Source organism: Rutidosis leptorrhynchoides, chromosome 6 (assembly GCF_046630445.1).
Source record: "Rutidosis leptorrhynchoides isolate AG116_Rl617_1_P2 chromosome 6, CSIRO_AGI_Rlap_v1, whole genome shotgun sequence".
In the NCBI taxonomy this organism is placed as follows: Eukaryota; Viridiplantae; Streptophyta; class Magnoliopsida; order Asterales; family Asteraceae; genus Rutidosis; species Rutidosis leptorrhynchoides.
Window position 1 is genome coordinate 260,430,524 of NC_092338.1, and position 20,627 is coordinate 260,451,150.

At 35.5% G+C, this 20,627-nt stretch overlaps 1 pseudogene; it reads right to left on the reverse strand.

The window, feature by feature from the left end:
• Positions 1 to 6,742: 6,742 nt before the first annotated feature.
• LOC139854481 (G-type lectin S-receptor-like serine/threonine-protein kinase At1g61550) lies at positions 6,743 to 20,360 on the reverse strand (annotated as a pseudogene).
• Between the last annotated feature and the right edge of the window lie 267 nt (positions 20,361 to 20,627).

The window sequence follows — 20,627 nt, forward strand, 5'->3', positions numbered from 1 at the left end:
CGTACTAGCACATGTCGAGAAGGTTGAAAAAGAAGAATAGAAAATCGATGACGTTCCCGTTGCAAGAGAATTTCCTGAGGTGTTTCCGGACGAATTACTGGGACTACCTCCACACCGATCCATTGAATTCCAAATAGATCTTATACCACGAGCCGCACCAATAGCTCGTGCTCCATATAGACTTGCGCCCACCGAAATGAAAGAATTACAAAGTCAGCTTCAAGAATTATTAGAACATGGTTTTATCCGACCGAGTACGTCACGATGGGGAGCTCCAATTTTGTTCATTAAAAAGAAAGATGGGTCTTTTCGTATGTGTATCGATTACCGTGAGCTGAACAAAGTAACCATCAAAAACCGATACCCTTTACCCAGAATCGACGATCTATTTGATCAACTCCAAGGTTCGAGCGTATACTCCAAAATCGACTTAAGGTCGGTTTATCATCAACTAAGAGTTAAAGAAGCCGATATACCGAAAACGGCCTTCAGAACTCGTTATGGCCACTACGAATTCATGGTTATGCCATTCGGTTTAACCAATGCACCCGCAGTTTTCATGGACCTCATGCACCAAGTATGTAGTCCATATTTAGATAAGTTTGTTATTATCTTTATTGATGACATACTTATCTATTCGAAGAATAACCAAGAACACGAACAACACTTGAGACTTGTGTTAGAGCTGTTAAGAAAAGAACAACTTTATGCTAAGTTCTCTAAATATGCTTTTTGGTTAAATGAAGTAAAATTTCTTGGCCACGTAGTCAGTAGTAATGGAATCAAAGTTGATCCCGCCAAGATTGAAGCCATCAAAAATTGGGAGACCTCGAAAACTCCAACGCAAATACGTTAATTTTTGGGTTTAGCCGGTTATTATAGGAGATTTATTCAAGATTTCTCCCGAGTAGCCAAACCTTTAACCGCATTGACACATAAGGGGAAGTAGTATGAATGGACTTCCGAACAAGAGGGTGCCTTCCAATTGTTGAAAAAGAAGTTGACTACGGCACCTATTTTATCGTTACCTGACGGAATGGAAGATTTTGTTATCTACTGCGACTCATCAAGAATGGGTTTTGGGTGTGTTCTTATGCAACAGAAGAAGGTGATTGCATATGCTTCTCGACAACTCAAATTTCATGAAAAAAACTACACCACACACGATCTGGAATTGGGCGCCGTTGTTTTTGCATTAAAGATGTAGAGACATTATCTATATGGGCTCAAGTTCATCATATACACTGACCACAAAAGTCTCCAACTTATTTTAAATCAAAAGCAACTAAATATGAGGCAGCGTAGGTGGGTTGAGCTGCTAAATAATTATGATTGTGAAATCCGTTACCACCCGGGGAAAGTAAATGTGGTAGCCGATGCCCTGAGTTGAAAGGAAAGAGAACATATTCGAGTAAATGCTATGATCATGATTATTCATATTAATCTTACTACTCGAATAAAAGAGGCACAACAGGAGGTTTTGAAGGAAGGAATTTTTGGAAGGGAAATACCCAAAGGATTAGAAAAACAGCTTAATATTCGGGAAGACGAAACCAGATATATAGCTGAAAGAATTTGGGTACCAAGGAATGGGGATTTGAGGAAAGTGGTACTAGATGAAGCACATAAAACCAGATATTCAATACATCCCGGAGTGAGAAAAATGTACCAAGACCTCAAGAGAAACTTTTGGTGGCCAGGAATGAAGGCCGATATAACCATATATGTAGGAGCATGTTTGACTTGTTCTAAAGTCAAAGATGAGCATCAGAAACCATCGGGTCTACTCCAACAACCTGAAATCCCAGAATGGAAATGAGAAAACATTACCATGGATTTCATTGCTAAGTTACCGAGAACCGCAGGTGGTTATGATATGATTTGGGTAATAGTCGATCGTCTTACTAAGTCAGCACACTTTCTGCCAATAAAAGAAGAGGATGGTATAGAGAAATTAGCACGATTATATCTGAAAGAAGTTGTTTCTAGACATGGTATAGGGCCTTAAATACCCAAGCGTCATATTTTTATGACCTTATTATCTTGTTGGTCACACATTTTGAGACACCAACATGATAATGTCCTAATAAGTTTATTTTTTCGCAACCACAATTTAAGAGTCCTATGATAATTTGGACATTAAATACCCAAGCGTCTTATTTTTATGACATTATTATCTTGTTGGTCACTCATTATGAGACACCAACAAGATAATGTCCAAATAAGTCTATTTATTCGCAACCACAATTTAAGGGTCCTATGATAATTAGGACCTTAAATACTCAAGCGTCCTATTCTTATGACCTTATTATCTTGTTGGTCATTCATTATGCGACACCAACAAGATAATGTCCTAAGAAGTCTATTTTTATGCAACCACACTTTAAGGGTCCTATGATCATTGGTACCTTAAATACCCAAGCGTCCTATTTTTATGAACATGTGTATCAAATGAGTGACTCAAGCGTCCTATATCACCAAAAAATTATGTGTCCTATTATTTAGATTTTATTACACCAGTTTATACAATCATATCATAGTGTGACTCACATTCTAAGTGTCCTATAGAAATATAGAGTAATAGGATCCCAACAAATAATGTGTCATATTAAACACCCTTTTAGGACCAAGATTATAAGTGTATATATTAATATGACTCAAAAATCATATGTCATATTCTATATCTTTTTAGGACCCCACTTTATAAGCGTAACGCGTTTTAGGACACCACTACTTTTACATATATCTAATGGGACCCCCAGAATTGCCCCGTCCCAATATAGGGTTTCTTAGGATGCTTTTTCAGTGGGGTCCAAGACGAGGGGTCCTATAAAGTCAGTTTTCTTTTAGTGAGTGTGACGAACCGGGAATTTTCGACCAAATTTAAACTTAATCTTAATATGAAATCGACACGATAAGCAAAGTCTGTAATGATGAAGTCTCAAAAACTTTAAACTGTGTTCATGTATACATTTTACTTTTCGACTGCTCCTGACGATTCACGGATAATTATTTGTAAACAAATATGTATACATACATAATCATAGATTTACATAATTATATATAAATTTTTTTAAACATATTAATAAACTATTATATGCATTTGATATTATAGACAAATATGTAAAAAAATTATAAGTTGTAATGAAAACTATTATAATATTATATAGTTATATATATATTAAAGTAAATTATAAGGTAAATACATAGGGATATATTAAATTATTAGTCTAAAAAATATATAATATATTTATTTATGTAACAGAACTTGTTAAGTAAAAATTTTAGAATATGTAATTATATAAATACATTGACTACTCTATTTAGAAATACTCGTTTTACTTTAACGAAATTAATAACACACACACACACACACACACACACACACACACATATATATATATATATATATATATATATATATATATATATATATATATATATATATATATATATATATATATATATATATATATATATATATATATATATATATATATATATATATTAACAATTGTATATTAAAATATGTAACACATAATTTCTATACGTAAGTTAATTATACAAGCATTGTAAATTAGGTAAGTTGTAAATAATATATATAGAAAATTATAATATTTTCTTTCATGTAAATAACAATGTGGTATCAGAGCTGGTATAACGCCGTCCATGTGTGGTGGGTTAGTCGTAAAGGAGGTTCTCACAGTGTTACATGTGACGAAGCATTGACTCTTACTCTTTGCGATCCCTTACGAGGGTTGGCAGTAGCCGAGAGTCAGGCCCTAAAATCAGTATTCGAGGTACACTCAGTGGTCACCAGGCGGTTAGCTGGGAAGGCACTGGGTGGGACGGTGGTTGTCCCCAACTATGTTAGAGAGCATTACTTTCACGTGAGTTTATACGATAGTGAGGAAGGTTTGGTAAACTTGCTCCCGGAATCAAATCGATGGCATGTTGGATATTCCTCATGGGTGGTAAGTGGTCAGGTAAATCAGTGGGCATTAGATATGTGATTTGAAATAATGAATCATGTATGCTTTATGGCACCGTATTCTATTCGCTAGTGTGGTTCGACTTATAAAGCTTCTTGAAAATTCATAGGTATAGATTTTGGGACTCTTTAATATCTGTCAAAAACTTTGGACGTGATTGCGCGCTGGGGATAAAAGGTTTATGTTCTCCCATTTTTCCGCCTTTGGTCTAAATGCGAGAGGTAGTACTGTGACACACATTCATGTCCACAATGTCACATAAGACCTCATCTTTGTAAAATTCCCCAATAGATAATGAGACTCAACATCTTTCAGTCACTTTAATACCTGGGTTGTCGGTAATCCATACGATATGGTTTTGGATGTTTTTCAATTGGTAAATCTAGTTTTCAAACGAAGTCCATGGACATAATGTTTTCATAGCTTCCACTATCGATAATCAAATCAAAAACACTATTATAAATTTTGCACCTGGTTCGAAAAGTAACTTACGTTGAGTGTCCAGTCTTTCAGGTGCTAGCAAGACTTTGTGTACTACCAAGGTGGATACATCGTTATCATCTCCATCAGGTTCGCATACACCACCAATGACAGTCTCATCTTTGTATTTATTATTTTATTCAGTGTAATTGACGAGTTTTCGTTGAGGACATGTGTTTGAGCGGTGGTCAGTTTAATTACAACGATAGCATTTATCACTCATGGGCCTGATATAGGTGTTTGAAACAAGCCGCTTATCAGCTTCTTTATCTATTTGTTACCTCTAGATTAGTGGTTTCTGACAGTGAGATACTAGCTATAAATTGTGTTCTGGACAAAGTCCTGGTTTTATTGTTTACAAAGTTACCCCGGGTACCCATGGTTTCTACACAGCGTGCTAAGTTGGACGCTTGGATTAAACTCACAATAACTTGGCAACCTAGTTTATCCTTGACGGTTGGTCGTGACCCGAACAAGTATCGTGAAATTTTTTGCCCCTCTGTCTCATTTAAGTTGTTTCTAGATGCCAAAAGTAAAATATCTACGGTATATTCGACGACTGACCTTTGACCTTGATGCTAGGCTTGGTATTGTTCAAACAGAAATTGATCGTAGTCAGGCGCCAGGAAATGTGCCATGAGCATTCGTTTCATCTTTAGCCATGATTTGGTCGCTGGTTTCCCTAACCTACGTCTTGGGTTTTGGTTTTGCTCCCACCAAGACGATGTCCATCCCTAGAGTTTGTAAGCTACCAGCTTTACCTGCTTGTTTTCGGGTATCTCAAAAAATTCAAAGAAACGTTCTACTTCGGCTATCTAATCCAAGAATTCCTCGATATCCAGATTTCCATTAAATGCAAGTATGTCGACCTTTAAACAAAACTCTCCGGGTCGATTTTATTTTCGTGGTGGATATAGTCTCTTTGTTGACGGGATGGATAATAATCCTCATGGTAGAACCCTTGATCGTCTTCATCCGAGGAGGATTCTTCTTCATTGAATATCGGTTGTCGTTTGAGTGGTTTGTATGATGGAGTGAGACGGTGTTGAGGGGTGGATATTAATAATGGTGTGTTTTTTTTCGATGAACAAGTGGCTAATTCTAAAGATGGGTCTCAAGAGCAAGTGAGCAACTCTCTCGGTCTCCCCACGTTCAGGTTGTTGTACGGCCTCCAATTTCCCTACACACTCATTTAGCGTTTGAAGGTTGGCATTCATGGCCTCGATTGCCGTGAGTATATCAGAGAGATCGGGGTTCTTGCTTCCACATTCACCGGTTATTAGGTCGAGTTAATCTCGCTCTGAATACCAAATAATAGGGACCAAGGGATTATAAAGACAAATGCTCCTCATGATTAAAGGAAAGACACGATAAAACTAGAAATTCAAAGTTTATTGATTCAAAGAGGTTCTTCAAATAATAAAGTACATGTTTATTTATAAATGAAGTACATGTTTATTTATAGGGGAACGAGCACAATTATACTAGGATTGAACTCCTAAATTATAGCTAACAAGTTTATCAAAAAGGAAATAACAATAAATAAAATAAATAAAGATAATTACTGCCTGCCTCCTACATTCATTCGGTTGGCCCAGGAGTTTATTTCAATCGGCCCAGCAGCCCACCTAGTTCCACATCGACATCCAGCCCATACATTGTATCTAGTCCCGCGTCATGTTACGTTTGGACCTATTAGTAAAAATAAGTAATTGGTTTTGTTGGAATGAATATGCGAAAAGTTTACTGCAAGGCATAGTGTGTTTGACTCTTTATTTTCTTGGGAGTTTAGCACTTTAGCTAACTCGAATCGGCTTCGAACACTTAGGTTTAATACTCGATACCTTAGTGAATTCTGCAAACTCCTTTTTTTGGCAAAGCAAACTTTTATTTATCTTCTCCTTGTGCTCGTATTAAATATTAAATATAGTCAGGTCAAAATCTTGAGATGTAAGCTAAGATATTTCATGGTGCAAGTAGTTAAATTTAAATTTCGTACGTATATAAAGTACTATAACTTATCAACTTAGGTTGCTCATCCTACCACTTGTTAAGTCAAAACAGAACATTGATCATCGATTTCACAATGCATAGAAAGTGCACATAGCTGAAGATTGGTACTTATCAATGAGGTAATCGTCTTATTCAAAGCTTCAAGTTGTCATTTTGTTTATCTTCTGTATATATATAAAGTATAGCACTTGTGCAAAAACATGTGAATTTAAAGAGCATACTTCTGGTTGGTAAACTGTATTATCATCAGACCCTGCCATACATTTTTATCGGCTACATAAATGGTTTGCGACACATCAGCTGAAAAATAGTGAGATCTCTTTAAACATACTAATACTAATATAAATAGAATTAGCACGATTTTTGACATTTTTCCTACCTGCTCCAATGTTTGTCACCGGCCTACAACGATGGACATGGTGACTTCATTTATAGAAAATGTTTTTGGATCCCGGTTCACTGCTGGTAGCAGACTGCCTTTGCAAAGTGAATAACGGCTCTTTAGGCTCTTGAAGATTAATTTCACCGGTTAACATAGCAACCGCTTCACTCATAGTTGGCCTATCTGTAGGCAGGTCTTGAACCCAAAGTAGTCCCACGTGTAAACATCTTAAACCCTCTAATTGAGAAGACGATTCTGTCAATGTTTGATCCAACAATTCTGTTCCTGTGCCTTCCTTCCATGAATGCCATGCCTGAAATATATTTTATTTTAATTTTAATAAAATTGTTATCAAAATCTTGCATCTATAGACAGCATAAAGTTATGTGGTCTGGTTTTGTACTTGTATGGGACGTAATACTTACGTGTGCAAGAGGGTAGAGTTGTTCTTGATGTATGAACTCAGTATTTCTTTTTCCACTCAAGATCTCTAATAGCATTACTCCATAACTAAATACGTCTGATTTTTCCGAAATTACTCCTCTCATTGCATATTCAGGAGACATATAGCCACCGGAAAAAAAAAAAAAAAAAAAAAAAATCATAAAAAGCTGACTGCTTTAAATTTTGTTCAATTAAAATGATCGTTTGTAGTCAAATTTTCTAGAGAGGAGATTAGAAACACTGACTATGTTCCAACAATCCGGCGAGTGTTTGCTAGTTGTTGCGTCATCTGAAAAGTTCGTGCCAATCCAAAGTCTGATATCTTGGGATTCATATTATCATCTAATAAAATATTGCTACACTTTAAATCTCTGTGTATGATCCTCAAACAAGAATCACGATGTAGATAAATAAGTCCGCGACCAATTCCTAGAATAATGTTGAACCGAGTTTGCCAATCAAGTTGTGCGCGTTTCTTCGGATCTGGGGATGAAGCACAAACTTGTGATATTAAAGGATCTGTATCATATGGTATTTAACAAAATACAACACATAGATAGTCAAAGTCAAAGTTAAACTGACCAAAGAGAAATGTGTCTAAGCTTTTGTTTGTCATGTACTCGTAAATTAGTATTCGCTCTTTCCCTTTAATGCAACAACCTAAAAGTTTAACAAGATTTCTATGTTGTAACTTGGAGATCAACACTATTTCGTTCTTAAACTCTTCAACCCCCTGTCCAGAGTCAACTGACAGTCTCTTCACTGCTATTTGTTGTCCGTCTAGCATTCCCTATATTATAAAGTGTGTTAAGTAGTTAATTTGAATCCTTTTTTGATTGTTTGAAACTTTATCATGTAATTAGGTTTAAGATAATACACGTACGCAAGTACCTTATAAACGGGTCGAAATCCTCCTTCGCCAAGTTTGTTTGTGTCGCTGAAGTTATTAGTGGAAGCTATTATTTGTTTGAATTCATATATATGCAATTCAAACGCATCTTTTGAATTGAAGCTGTTTGACTTGGTTTTGTTTTCTGCAGATTGATTTTTCCACACATATGGATCACATACACATGTCAAGATAATTGAAATTTCGAAAGATAGAAAGACTAATAATAGCATCTAAACCATGTGAGAAAATTTTCTCACCTTTTTTATAAGTTGGCCACCTGCAGAAACAGAACACGATGCTACCTACGACAAGTACCCCACCTATGGTTGTGACTAGTAGGGATGGCAATGGATACCCGATCCAGTGGATATCCACCCGATTATTGTTGGATATGGACGATCTAAATGGATATGGATATGGATGTGGATGAAAAAATTTCATCCATGAATGAACCCACTTTCACCCGAAATAACTAAATATATAAATTTATCACTCAAATTAGTATCATTTATATAGTGATATTTCATTAATTATATTCATATTCATCTTTCTTTATATTTTCTCTAAAAATATAACTTTCTTCTTATATTTTTGGTTTGTTTAAATAATCAAATGCATTTATCGTACTTTGGTGGTTCAAATGTAATTCCATGTAACTAAAAGTAAGCAACTTACATGTCGATATCTTTACACGTTTAATAGGTTATCTATTGAATATTTGTTATATAGATTAGTAAAATGTGACTTTCGGTAGCATAAACTATTAAAAATATTACTTTTGATCGTATATAGTGAACCACCGCTTATAATTGTTAAAAATAAAATAAATTTAAATGGATATGGATAATTATCCATTAACCCGCTTCATCCGGCGGATATGGATATGGATGGATGAAAAGTAAAAAGAATAAATGGATATGGATATGGATACGGCCTCACCCGATCCATATCCGATCCATTGCCATCCCTAGTTGTGAGGCTGATCAAAAGAGCTGTTCCTTTACTTTTTACGCCTATAATTCATGTTATGTTAGGATCTTGGGCTGTCGTTAAAACGTTTTAATGTGTTGTACAATTTGATAACTGTCATTTTGAAAGTAACAAGTAATCAAGTGTGTACAATACGTTAAAGCGTCAAAATCCTTTTTGTAAGTATAATATTAGTTGCCAAATAAAATTATGCCGAAATGAGAAGTTGGATTTACCTGAATCCACATAAGCGACGCGCAAAAATAGACTCTTGCCGCCAACTGGGAGCTGTATAATATCAATTAGTTCCTCTATCCAAACCATACAATATATTCCGCTCACAAACGCATATGCTTTACAAGAACAGTTACTCGAGCACCACTGCTCGCACGCATCACTACTCATGTACGGAAAATTCTGATAATGATCCGGGAGCTTAACCCCTTTTATCTCCCGAAACTTATCAGGTTTATTATTACTACTTCCACCAGATGCTAAACTTGTTTCGTTCTTCTCACACAAAAGTTCACTTCGCCTTACACAACCTCCTGTCCAGTTACCTTTCCCCCATTCATCGTTCAATTTTGGTACAAATCCTTTCAAACACTCGCAAATCGGAGACTTGTTTGTACAAATTGCAGATGCACCACAAACTCCAAAAACGTCACAACGATTTGCAGGTACTTCCCAACTAACATTTCACATGTTATTACCCTCAACCAAGTAGTACAACCGAATCACGCCATCAGGCGTTAAATAAAGCCACGAAATATAAAAAATGCTTTTCGGGTTAATCACAAGATATGCACCTTGTCCCTGTGAGTTTTCGGGAATAAGAGTATTAGTTCACAGTATTTGATCTATGAACACCAGACTCTCAATTGAATAATAAATATGAATTAGAAGAACAATAATTGAGAGAACACGATATGAAGAAAATATGAAAGATAATATTAATCATGCAAAGATATATCACAAGGCTAAACCGTAGCCTCTATTTATACAGTTTTAACACCAAATCTGAAGATTTGGTTTCCTAAACAACTTCACTAATAATAAGGAAAAGATAAACTCTAAACTTAACAAATATTCAAATCACTTCAAAACTTTATCTTCTGGAGATAAGGCAGAATCAAAATGTATCTTCTAAATATTTAAACATTTCTCCAAAATCCTCCTTATCTTAGCCATCAAGAAAACCAAAACGTTGACTTCACCAAACATCAGAGTCTGCAACTTCAGACTCTGCAACTTCAGACTCTAAAAACCTGCAAAATGTTTTTGACTCATCAGATTATTTTTCCAACAATCTCTCCCTATCTGATGATATCAAAATCACCTGTTTCATCTACTTGTTCAACTCTGCAAACTCTCTTTCAATCAACCTGCACTTGCTCTTCATAAACTTAATTTTCTTCAACATGGGAAGTTTACTATACAAGTGATTCACCAATTTAACTCTGAAAGGATAAGTCTGCTCTGTCACACATCTAGTCAACAAACCAATCAATAACTCAATAATAGCTCCTTCAAACTGATCAACTCTCATCATCATCATTTGATTTCCATTTGTTTTGAACATTAAGGCATCTAAATAGTCAATATACCTTTCATCAACAAATTCTAAATGCTCTGGAACAGCATACCTTTCTAGATGACCCTTAACTCTTCTTTCCTTCATCTCTTGATCAAACATCCCACAAAATATCTCATAATCCTTGAAACTTATAAACCCTTCTTCAAATACTAAGTGTACCAAACTAGATACCCTCTTCAACACTTCTTGCACTATAGCTTGATCATCTGCACACTCCTGAATATACACAGCTAACCCTTTCCATTCGCAGAACCCTAAACGAACAATTTGGTTCAACTTAACTCTTAACCTCCTATCAGATAAATGTGTCATAGTTAACAACAAAGTTACACCTTCAAGCTCTGATTTATCAATCTCAACCTTGACCACATCACCTTCATACCTTCTGAATTTAAATCTTTTGTTCATCTGGGCCCTTAATTTATCTTGCATAGTAGCAACAACAATAGCATTCTCCTGATCATTACCAACACCACCTATTTGAACACCACCTGTTTGAGTATGACTAGCAACCACCTGAGTATCAACCATTTGAGTATCATCACCAATAATCACTTGAGTTTCAACTCTATCAGCATCCTCCCCCTGAATCTGTTGCTCCCCCTCAACCTGATGCTCCCCCTCAATTTGAACTCTCTTTGATTTCTCCCCCTCAACACTTGCAAAACCTGCATCTACAGTACCTGCATCATCTGACCTATCTGACCTCTTTCTTTTCTCACCCTTTTTGACATCATCTAAAGGCAGATAAGATATGACCTTCCAGATTTCAGTCTGTTGATTCTTGAGGGAACAAATACCAGAAGCAAACTCAGTAAAGCATTGTCTCAGTTCATCAACACCAACCATCCTTTTCTCCAGCTCAGCCAACCTTTGATTAATTTCTGCAACAGACCCTGAACCACCTGCACTAGACAACCCCTGCATATCCCCAACCAACCTCCTTACCTCCAACAGCTCATCTTTGGAAACAAAATTATTATTAAAGTTAAGATTATTAATCTTAGACTGCACACCAGAGAGCTTGTCATCAAACTCCTTAGTCAACTTGGTCAAAGCCTGAAGTAGGCCAACCATGGTGACTGGTGCCTCAGTCTGAGAAGTAGTTCCAGAAGATTAGGGTAGGGTTGGTATGTCCTCACAGCCTTCCTGTTGTAAAGAAAGCTGATCCTTAGACATAGAAGATTTTGAGGCCTGTATCTCACCCTGTGACATGAGTGTGATATTGGCAGCCTGTGCAAGTAAGTGTAAGGATAGAATATTTGGAGTGGGTAGTGGCAGACTTAAGTCTGGGGTAGCAGTTGGCTTGGTCATTGCAGTAGGTTGTTGAATTTATTTATTTGAGTCCAGGATTGGGACTTCTTCATGTAAGTCAACTTAGTGGGTTTCTTCAGTGACTGTAATGAGGGTATCCAAGTTTACTATCCTATCAGGTTTAGGTTGGGTCAAAGCACTGCCTTCACCAACCTCTAGCAGAGGTGATGAAGTAGTACTAGAAGCACCTTGTCTAGTGAATTTTTGAGGTGAATTCACAAGTGCTGTAACATCTAGGGTTTTAAGTATGGTGGTATTCTCAATATGAACTGGTGAGTTCATAAGGTTGGTTAAATGGAGATTTTGTTCAGTAGCAGCGGGAGAAGATGGGTTAGAATGAGGTGGGATTTCCTCATTCATGTCCTCAGCCTGCTCTGTATGTGTAACATCATGGGGTGGAGTATACCGTTAATTCCAATGATACCAAAAAGGCTCTCGTTATTGGTTTTAGCCCCAATAAGGCTCTAGTGTGCGGTTCATCCGCGGGTTACAAGCTTGTGTATTCAAAGTTGTTCCCTGTTTCGAAACAACCACACGTCGAATAAAATTACCGAGCCAACTAAACCCGGTTTCGGAGTAGGGCGGAAAAGATACTCGAGAATGGCAATTTGTACAATTCAATTCAATTCAATTCTTGGGTAACAACTTTGACTCTGATTGCTCAGAATCTGCAGGTTGGTCTGCACGGCCAAGATTGACCCAATGCATCATAACAGAAAGTTATCAAAAAGATTGACACAATCATTATCAAATTAATACTCCTGACAAAAATTTTCAAAAAGTTACCATTAACTCCCTTCATTAATACCAAATTTGACCCTTTTATTTTAGGAAATAGAATAAAGAAAAAAAAAATTAACCTAAAAACGAAATTTAAAAAAAAACTTTATTTGACTAAAGAAGGAAACAAATTTATACAGAAAAATACACTTGAGTAAACTTTCCCAGACTCTGAACAATATTACGTCACCCAGACTCTAAGAAAATAATTCAGACTCAAGAAATATCATCACTGGACAACATTTCAATAGATGGATTTAACATTTCAAGTTGTCCAAGAAGATAGAAATGCCTTTCCTCAGGAAGTGCTTTAGTGAAAATATCTGCCAATTGATCCTTAGTGCCAATATGCTTTAAAAACACTCTGCCCCTTTCAACACAATCCCTTATAAAATGATGTCTGATTTCAATATGCTTGGTTCTGGAGTGAAACACTGGATTCTCAGTAATAGCAATTGCACTTTCATTGTCACACATTATTGGAGTTTTGGTCAATGTTAACCCAAAATCCAAAAGTTGATGTTGCATCCAAAGTAACTGAGCACAACAACTTCCTGCTGCTACATATTCAGCTTCTGCTGTGGAAGTAGCCACAGAATTCTGCTTTTTGCTAGTCCAGCTGACCAATTTTTCACCTAACAATTGACATCCACCAGAAGTGCTTTTTCTGTCTAACTTACAACCTGCATAGTCTGCATCTGTGTAACCAATTAGATCAAACCCTGAGTCTTTAGCATACCAAAGACCCTGGTTAGGGGTACCTTTCAAGTACCTAAAAATTCTTTTCACGGCTTTAAAATGAGACTCCCTAGGATCTGATTGGTAATGTGCACAAAGACATGTAGCAAACATTATATTAGGTCTACTAGCAGTTAAGTATAGCAAAGATCCAATCATACCTCTATAGGTTGATTGACAAGTGAGTTTTCCAGATTCATCTTTATCAAGCTTTTCAGAAATACTCATTGGAGTTCTTAAAGTAGAACAATTTTTAAAACCAAATCTAGTTAACATGTCAGAAATGTAGTTACTTTGGTTAATAAAAATGCCTTCAGAACTCTGTTTAATTTGCAACCCAAGAAAATAGTTTAAAGTACATAAATTGCTCATTCTATACTCTTCAGACATAATGTCAGAAAACCATTTTCTTAAGTGTGGATTAGTAGACCCAAAAATAATGTAATCAACATAAATTTGAACAAGTAACACATCACCTTTGTCCTTTTTGATAAATAAATTCTTGTCAATGGCTCCTCTGGAAAAATTCTTTTCTAGAAGAAATGTTGACAAGGTATCATACCAGGCTCTGGGAGCTTGCTTCAGACCATACAATGCTTTCTTCAATCTGTAAACATGCTTAGGAAATTTCTTACTTACAAAATCAGGAGGCTGTTTCACATAAACCTCTTCTTGCAATTTACCATTCAGGAAAGCACTCTTCACAACCATTTGAAGCACCTTGAAATCTTTGTGTGCAGCATATGCCAGAAACAGTCTAATAGCTTCAATTCTAGCAACAGGAGCAAAAGTCTCATCATAAGCTATTCCTTCTTCTTGTCTATACCCTTGAGCCACTAACCTTGCTTTATTTCTAATTACAATACCATCTTTATCAACCTTGTTTCTGTAAACCCATTTAGTGCCAATTGCAGTTTTACCATCAGGTTTTGGAACCAACTCCCATACATCATTCCTTTCAAATTCTGTCAACTCTTCAGTCATAGCCTCAACCCAATCATTGTCAGCCAATGCTTCATATACTTCTTTGGGCTCAATTAGTGAAAGAAAACAAGAAAAGAAGCAATAGTTTGCAATAGCAAAGTCATACACAGGTGTCTGAGAAGAAGAGATAGGTTTAGGCAAACCAGTAGGATCCACAACATAATCCTCAAGATGCTTTGGAGGAACTATAATTCTAGATGATTTTCTAGTAGGAATAGCAGGATCCAAGGTGATATTTGATGACTGATCACCCTCTTGAATAACAACAGACTCATCTTCTTGTGGAACTTCTTCTGTATGAGAATTATCTGCAGAATCATTTTTCAACCCAGACAAATTAGGTTCATCAGACTCAGACTCTGAGTCCAGAGTCTGAACACTGTTTCCAGAAATTAAATTTGACAATTCACCAAGTGCAGATTGCTCAGTGCTGGATGACTGATCTATTTCTATAGAACTTTCATCAAAAGAAACATTAATGGATTCTTCAATCTTCATTCTCCTCTGATTATATACTCTATAAGCTTTAGATACAGAAGAATATCCCATGAACACACCTTCATCAGATTTTAGCCTCATCTTTTCAAGCTGATCTCTTTGATTTAAAATATAGCACTTACACCCAAATACATGAAAGTAATAAATAGTAGGCACCTTTTTATGGTATAACTCATAGGGAGTTTTGCCATGTTTCTTCACAATCAAGGACCTATTTTGAGTATAACATGCTGTATTAACTGCCTCTGCCCAGAACCTTAGAGCAACATTTGATTGACATATCATGGTTCTGGCTGCTTCAATAAGAGTTCTATTTCTTCTTTCAGCAACTCCATTTTGTTGTGAAGTTCTAACAGCAGAGAAATTTTGACCAATTCCAGACTCTTCACAAAAGTCAATTAATGTAACATTTTTGAACTCAGTACCATGATCACTTCTCAACTGTTTAACAAGAACACCTTTTTGAACCTGCTCTCTCTTGATCAAATTAATAATTTCTTTAGGAGCATCACTTTTTGCAGCTAAGAAAATAACCCATGAAAATCTAGAATACTCATCAACAATTACCAGAGTATATCTTTTCCCACCCAAATTACTAGTGTTCATTGGACCAAATATATCCATATGGAGCATATGAAGAGGATCACTAATAGTAGCTAGGGTTTTTGAGGGAAACTTTGTTTTGGTCTGTTTACCCATAATACAAGCAGAACAAGGTTTATCTTTCTTGAAAGGCTGTTGAGGCAGACCTCTTACAAGCTTCTTTTTGGAAAGCTCATTAATGTTTTTGAAATTGAGAAGAGAAAGCCTTTTGTGCTAAAGCCAATTAAGTTCAGGGACGGTCTGAGAGTACAGACATGTTTCAATTCCAGCATCAACAGAATCTAGATCCAGCATATACACATTTTGAAATCTCCAGGCTACAAGTGTTGGCCTTCCTTTAGGATCATAAATAATACCAGCTTTCTTTCTTATTCTGATCTCACAATCTTCATCAGCATTTTGACTCACACTTAGCAGATTATGCTTCAACCCTTCAACTAAAGCAACTTTCTTAAATGAAACACTTCCAGCTATAATAGTACCATAACCAATAGTCTTTGCAACTGAATTATCACCATATCTTACAGAAGGACCTTTTTCTTCAACAAACCCTACAAGATGCTCTTTGCATCCAGTCATGTGTCTTGAGCAGCCACTATCCAGATACCACATACTACCCTGCTACACAAGACACAAACAAAGAAAAATGATTAGTTTTTAAGGGGAACTCACTTTTCAGTGGGTTCAATTGGAGTACCCTTCACTCTCCAGACAAAAGCTTTGTTTTCAATCCAAATCAACTTTTCCTTTACTGTTTTCAAAACACCTTTATTTTCACAAGCTTTAGGTTTCCATACCTTCTTAATTTTCTCAGGAAAACAAGATGTTCTTTTAATTGAAGGTTTTTCTTGACTCTTGATTTTTTCATTGAGTTTTGAAATTTTCTTTTTGAGTTTTTGAATAGTCTTAGCTTGTTTTGACTTTGACCTTCTTTTAGTTGACCTTTTTAGATCTGGACAAGTGTCACTATCAGAGGATGATTCAGAATCACTTTTGCTACTTGACTCTTGGGTGTCAGACTCTAGGTCAGAACATACACTTTCACTTTTAGAGACTAAACTGTTAGAGTCTGAAGATTTCAAGAGTTCAGACTCTAATGGATTTCTGCATTCTAGTATTATAGTCTCTGAGGGTTCAACAGGATCTAATGTTCTTACAAAAGCATTAGTTAAAATCTTTTTGTCACCATCAAATTTTACAAAAGTGTCAGGTAAAATGTCAGGTTTGAATACACTAGGATCAACTTCTACATTATTGTTTAATATGTAGTTTTCACCTAGTATAGCCTTGACATCATTTGGAATTTGTTTGGCAATAGCATCAGAATTCTTTTTGGAAGATACACACCAAGATTTACAAATTGTTTCATAATGTTTTGACCTTTTAATTGATCTTCCTAATTCAGTATTTAACCTTTTAGTTTCTTCTGTGTATGCCATTTTATATGTGTCAAGTTCTGCCTCACATTCTTTTAATTCTTTAATTTCAGCATCTTTGTTTTTGATGGTGTTTTTAAGATAAAAAATTTGTGTTCTTAACCTATCAATATCTTCTAAGCACCACTTAAAGTCAAGTAACAAATACTGAAACATTCTCACTTTTTCATTATCAAGATAGTTTACAAAGTTTTGTACCTTATAGGCAGAAACTTTATTACAAGTAGAGTCTTTATCCATCTTTTCAATAGCTTTCAAATCTTCCTCAAACTTGCTAGAACCACTATCCCTTTCAATTACAGCCATATCTGGAGTAGTAATAGTACTGATAAGAAAAATATGGATCATTTTAAAGATCACCGAGATAGGATTTACACCTTTCCCGCTCTGATACCAATTAATGGACCCCATAACGTAGATCAAGCAAAAGAATTAAACATTAACTTAGTGCGGAAACGAAGAACAAAAGAAGTTTCTCAAAGTTTAATGTTTTATTGAATAAATGAAGAACATAAACAATGAAAAACAGAGGATAGACGATCTCAAAGTTATGAGATCGGTTCTTGCTGCAGGAAAAGACAACTAATCTCACCCCAAGACCTCTTTATTTATAGAGTCTTGGGGATAAGAATTAGGAAACTAAATCCCCTAAGATAAATGAAAATCCCACTAATTAAGGGATTTATACCCATACCGATTTTATCCAATCAATTCTAATATATGGAAAATCTTTTCCTAAAAATAGGAAATCTTTTCCTAACAATCTCCCCCTAATTGATTAGGATAAAACAATCGGTTACAAGATGTAAATATAGACTAAAAATAAATTTAATCTTTGATCTTTGTCTTCAAAGCTTTAACCATCTTGTATGATCTTCATAACTCTTGATAAACTGATCTTTCTTTAATCTTGGTTCTCCTCCTCTTTATTTATCATTGTTGTACACATAGCCTTGACATCTCATCAGCACTTATGTATTCCGAAGACAAATCATCAACTAACATGAACATAATCATGACAAAACTGCATTTGAAAATATGCATGAAAAGCCGCGTTCACCACCACTTAACCACTTACGTATAAATGTTGAACATATTTGTTGAATCTTCATAAATGTTGATTATGTTGAGCTAACATCCGGTCTTCTTATTGGGGAATAACCTCTTCAAAATCAGAGTTCAAAAGAGATGAACTCAAATGGTTCTGACCTGATTTGAGTCTGGAGTCCTAGAGTCTGAAGTATTTTGAGTCTGACCTCGTGTAAGTCTGACTTCTACTAAGTATAAGTTCACGCGAAACTGAAGTCTGAATCTGATCTTTATGTGCTTGAGTCTGATCTTGAGTCTGTATTTGAGTCAAACTAATAAGTCCGAAATTCAGACTCATATCTCAATCAGAGTCTTGAGTCTGAGTTTCCAGACTCAGAATTATAGCAGAACTAAAAATACATATCTTTTAATACAATCATCAGATCAAGCTAAAAATTTTACACGAGATAGATCTATATGTCGTTAACCTCATATTCAAAAATCATGACGATCCAACGGCCAACAAATCTAAAACAATCGTTTTAAACTGACTGCGCAGATTGAAACACAAGCAGACTGCTGTGATTTCAAAAATTCATATATTTTCGTAGACACGTCCAATCAAGATGAAATTTTTACACAACAACCATCTATATGTAATCAATAACATATCCAAAAATCATAAAAATATAGATGATAACGAAGATACAGTAATTAAATTACTTAAACTGCACTGAAAAACGCTTTAATATCAGCAGCAGATTTCGACCATTGATATCTCTCAATCCAATGCTCCGATCGAAATTTCCTTCGGTAGATATTTAATTCCATATGTTGCGAACCTACAGTCAAAATTTTATGACTATTAGATGGGTAACGAATGAGATATGATCATTTATATATCGCTGCACATAGCATGACGAATCTAAAAACGATTTTTCTTTTGTATCTTCAATAAGACATATTTTGCTCGAAAATGACTGGATCATCAACAAGATATGTTGATCCTGCTCTGATACCAATTGTTAGTTCACAGTATTTGATCTATGAACACCAGACTCTTAATTGAATAATAAATATGAATTATAAGAACAATAATTGAGAGAACACGATATGAAGAAATATAAAAGATAATATTAATCGTGCAAAGATATATCACAAGGATAAACCGTAGCCTCTATTTATACAGTTTTAACACCAAATCTGAAGATTTGGTTTCCTAAACAACTTCACTAATAATAAGGAAAAGATAAACTCTAAACTTAACAAATATTCAAATCACTTCAAAAGTTTATCTTCTGGAGATAAGGCAGAATCAAAACGTATCTTCTAAATATTTAAACATATCTCCAAAATCCTCCTTATCTTAGCCACCAATAAAACTAAAACGTTGACTTCACCAAACATCAGAGTCTGCAACTTCAGACTCTACAACTTCAGACTCTAAAAACCTGCAAAATGTTTTTGACTCATCAGATTATTTTTCCAACATAAGAGTCATGAAATTTGGAAACCCAGAGTCCATTTCAGGTACACCTATAAACATTCCCCCATCCCAGGGTCCACTTCTCTAATACAGCATCAAATCACGCCATATAAACGATTGTGGCGGCTTCTCTTTCGAAAGCCCGACAACAAAATCGCCAGGTGTCGGATCATCGTTAGTTTTCCATGATGTTATCAAATGCCGTCTACCTCGTGATGTCCCGTTCGTCCTAAGCATCATACCTGATAACAGACTGTTACCAGGATAGTCAAAACTCGTCCACAAACTCGAACCTGATGACGTCTCGTTTAGCGAAAATTCTCCCATATTTGTAAGCTGAGCTATTGTTTCATTGGCCTGAACCATTACGTTTGTTGACCAGACAATTTTACGATTACCGTCTAGTATTAACAGGTTACCATCGTTGCTAATAGTTAGGGTAGCATTAGTATCAGAAACTGTGAGTGGATTTTGTCTGTTTGCAACCCATACAATGTTTCTTTCAAAAACATTTCTGTACCAAATACCAACATATCTGTTTGATGAATTGCCTAGAGTAAAGAAGCCCAACTCAAAATATTGATTGCCGGAAACAAGAGTCTGTCCTAAAGAGATGGGGGTATCTTTAGTTAATGTATCAGTTGAGCTGCAGATCTGAAGAGTAGTAATAATCAGAATAAACAAGAATGTGATGCATAAGCATCTTCCATTAATAATAACCATCAGGTTTCTTTTATTTTCTTTTTTCTTTTTTTTTTTTAACTCTCAGCCGCCTTTCTGTTTTCTATAACCAAATAGTTGTTCAAATTGACTCTTATTAATGTCAGATGTACTCCAAATCATTCATATTCGGGATAGCAAACTTGAGCTGTTTCGGGATAATGATATATAGATATTATTATTATATTCGCCAGCTCTAATAATTTTTCAAGTTTTAACGACTTTACATAAAAAAATATTTTTTTTCTTGACGTAAGAATGAGGGAAGAA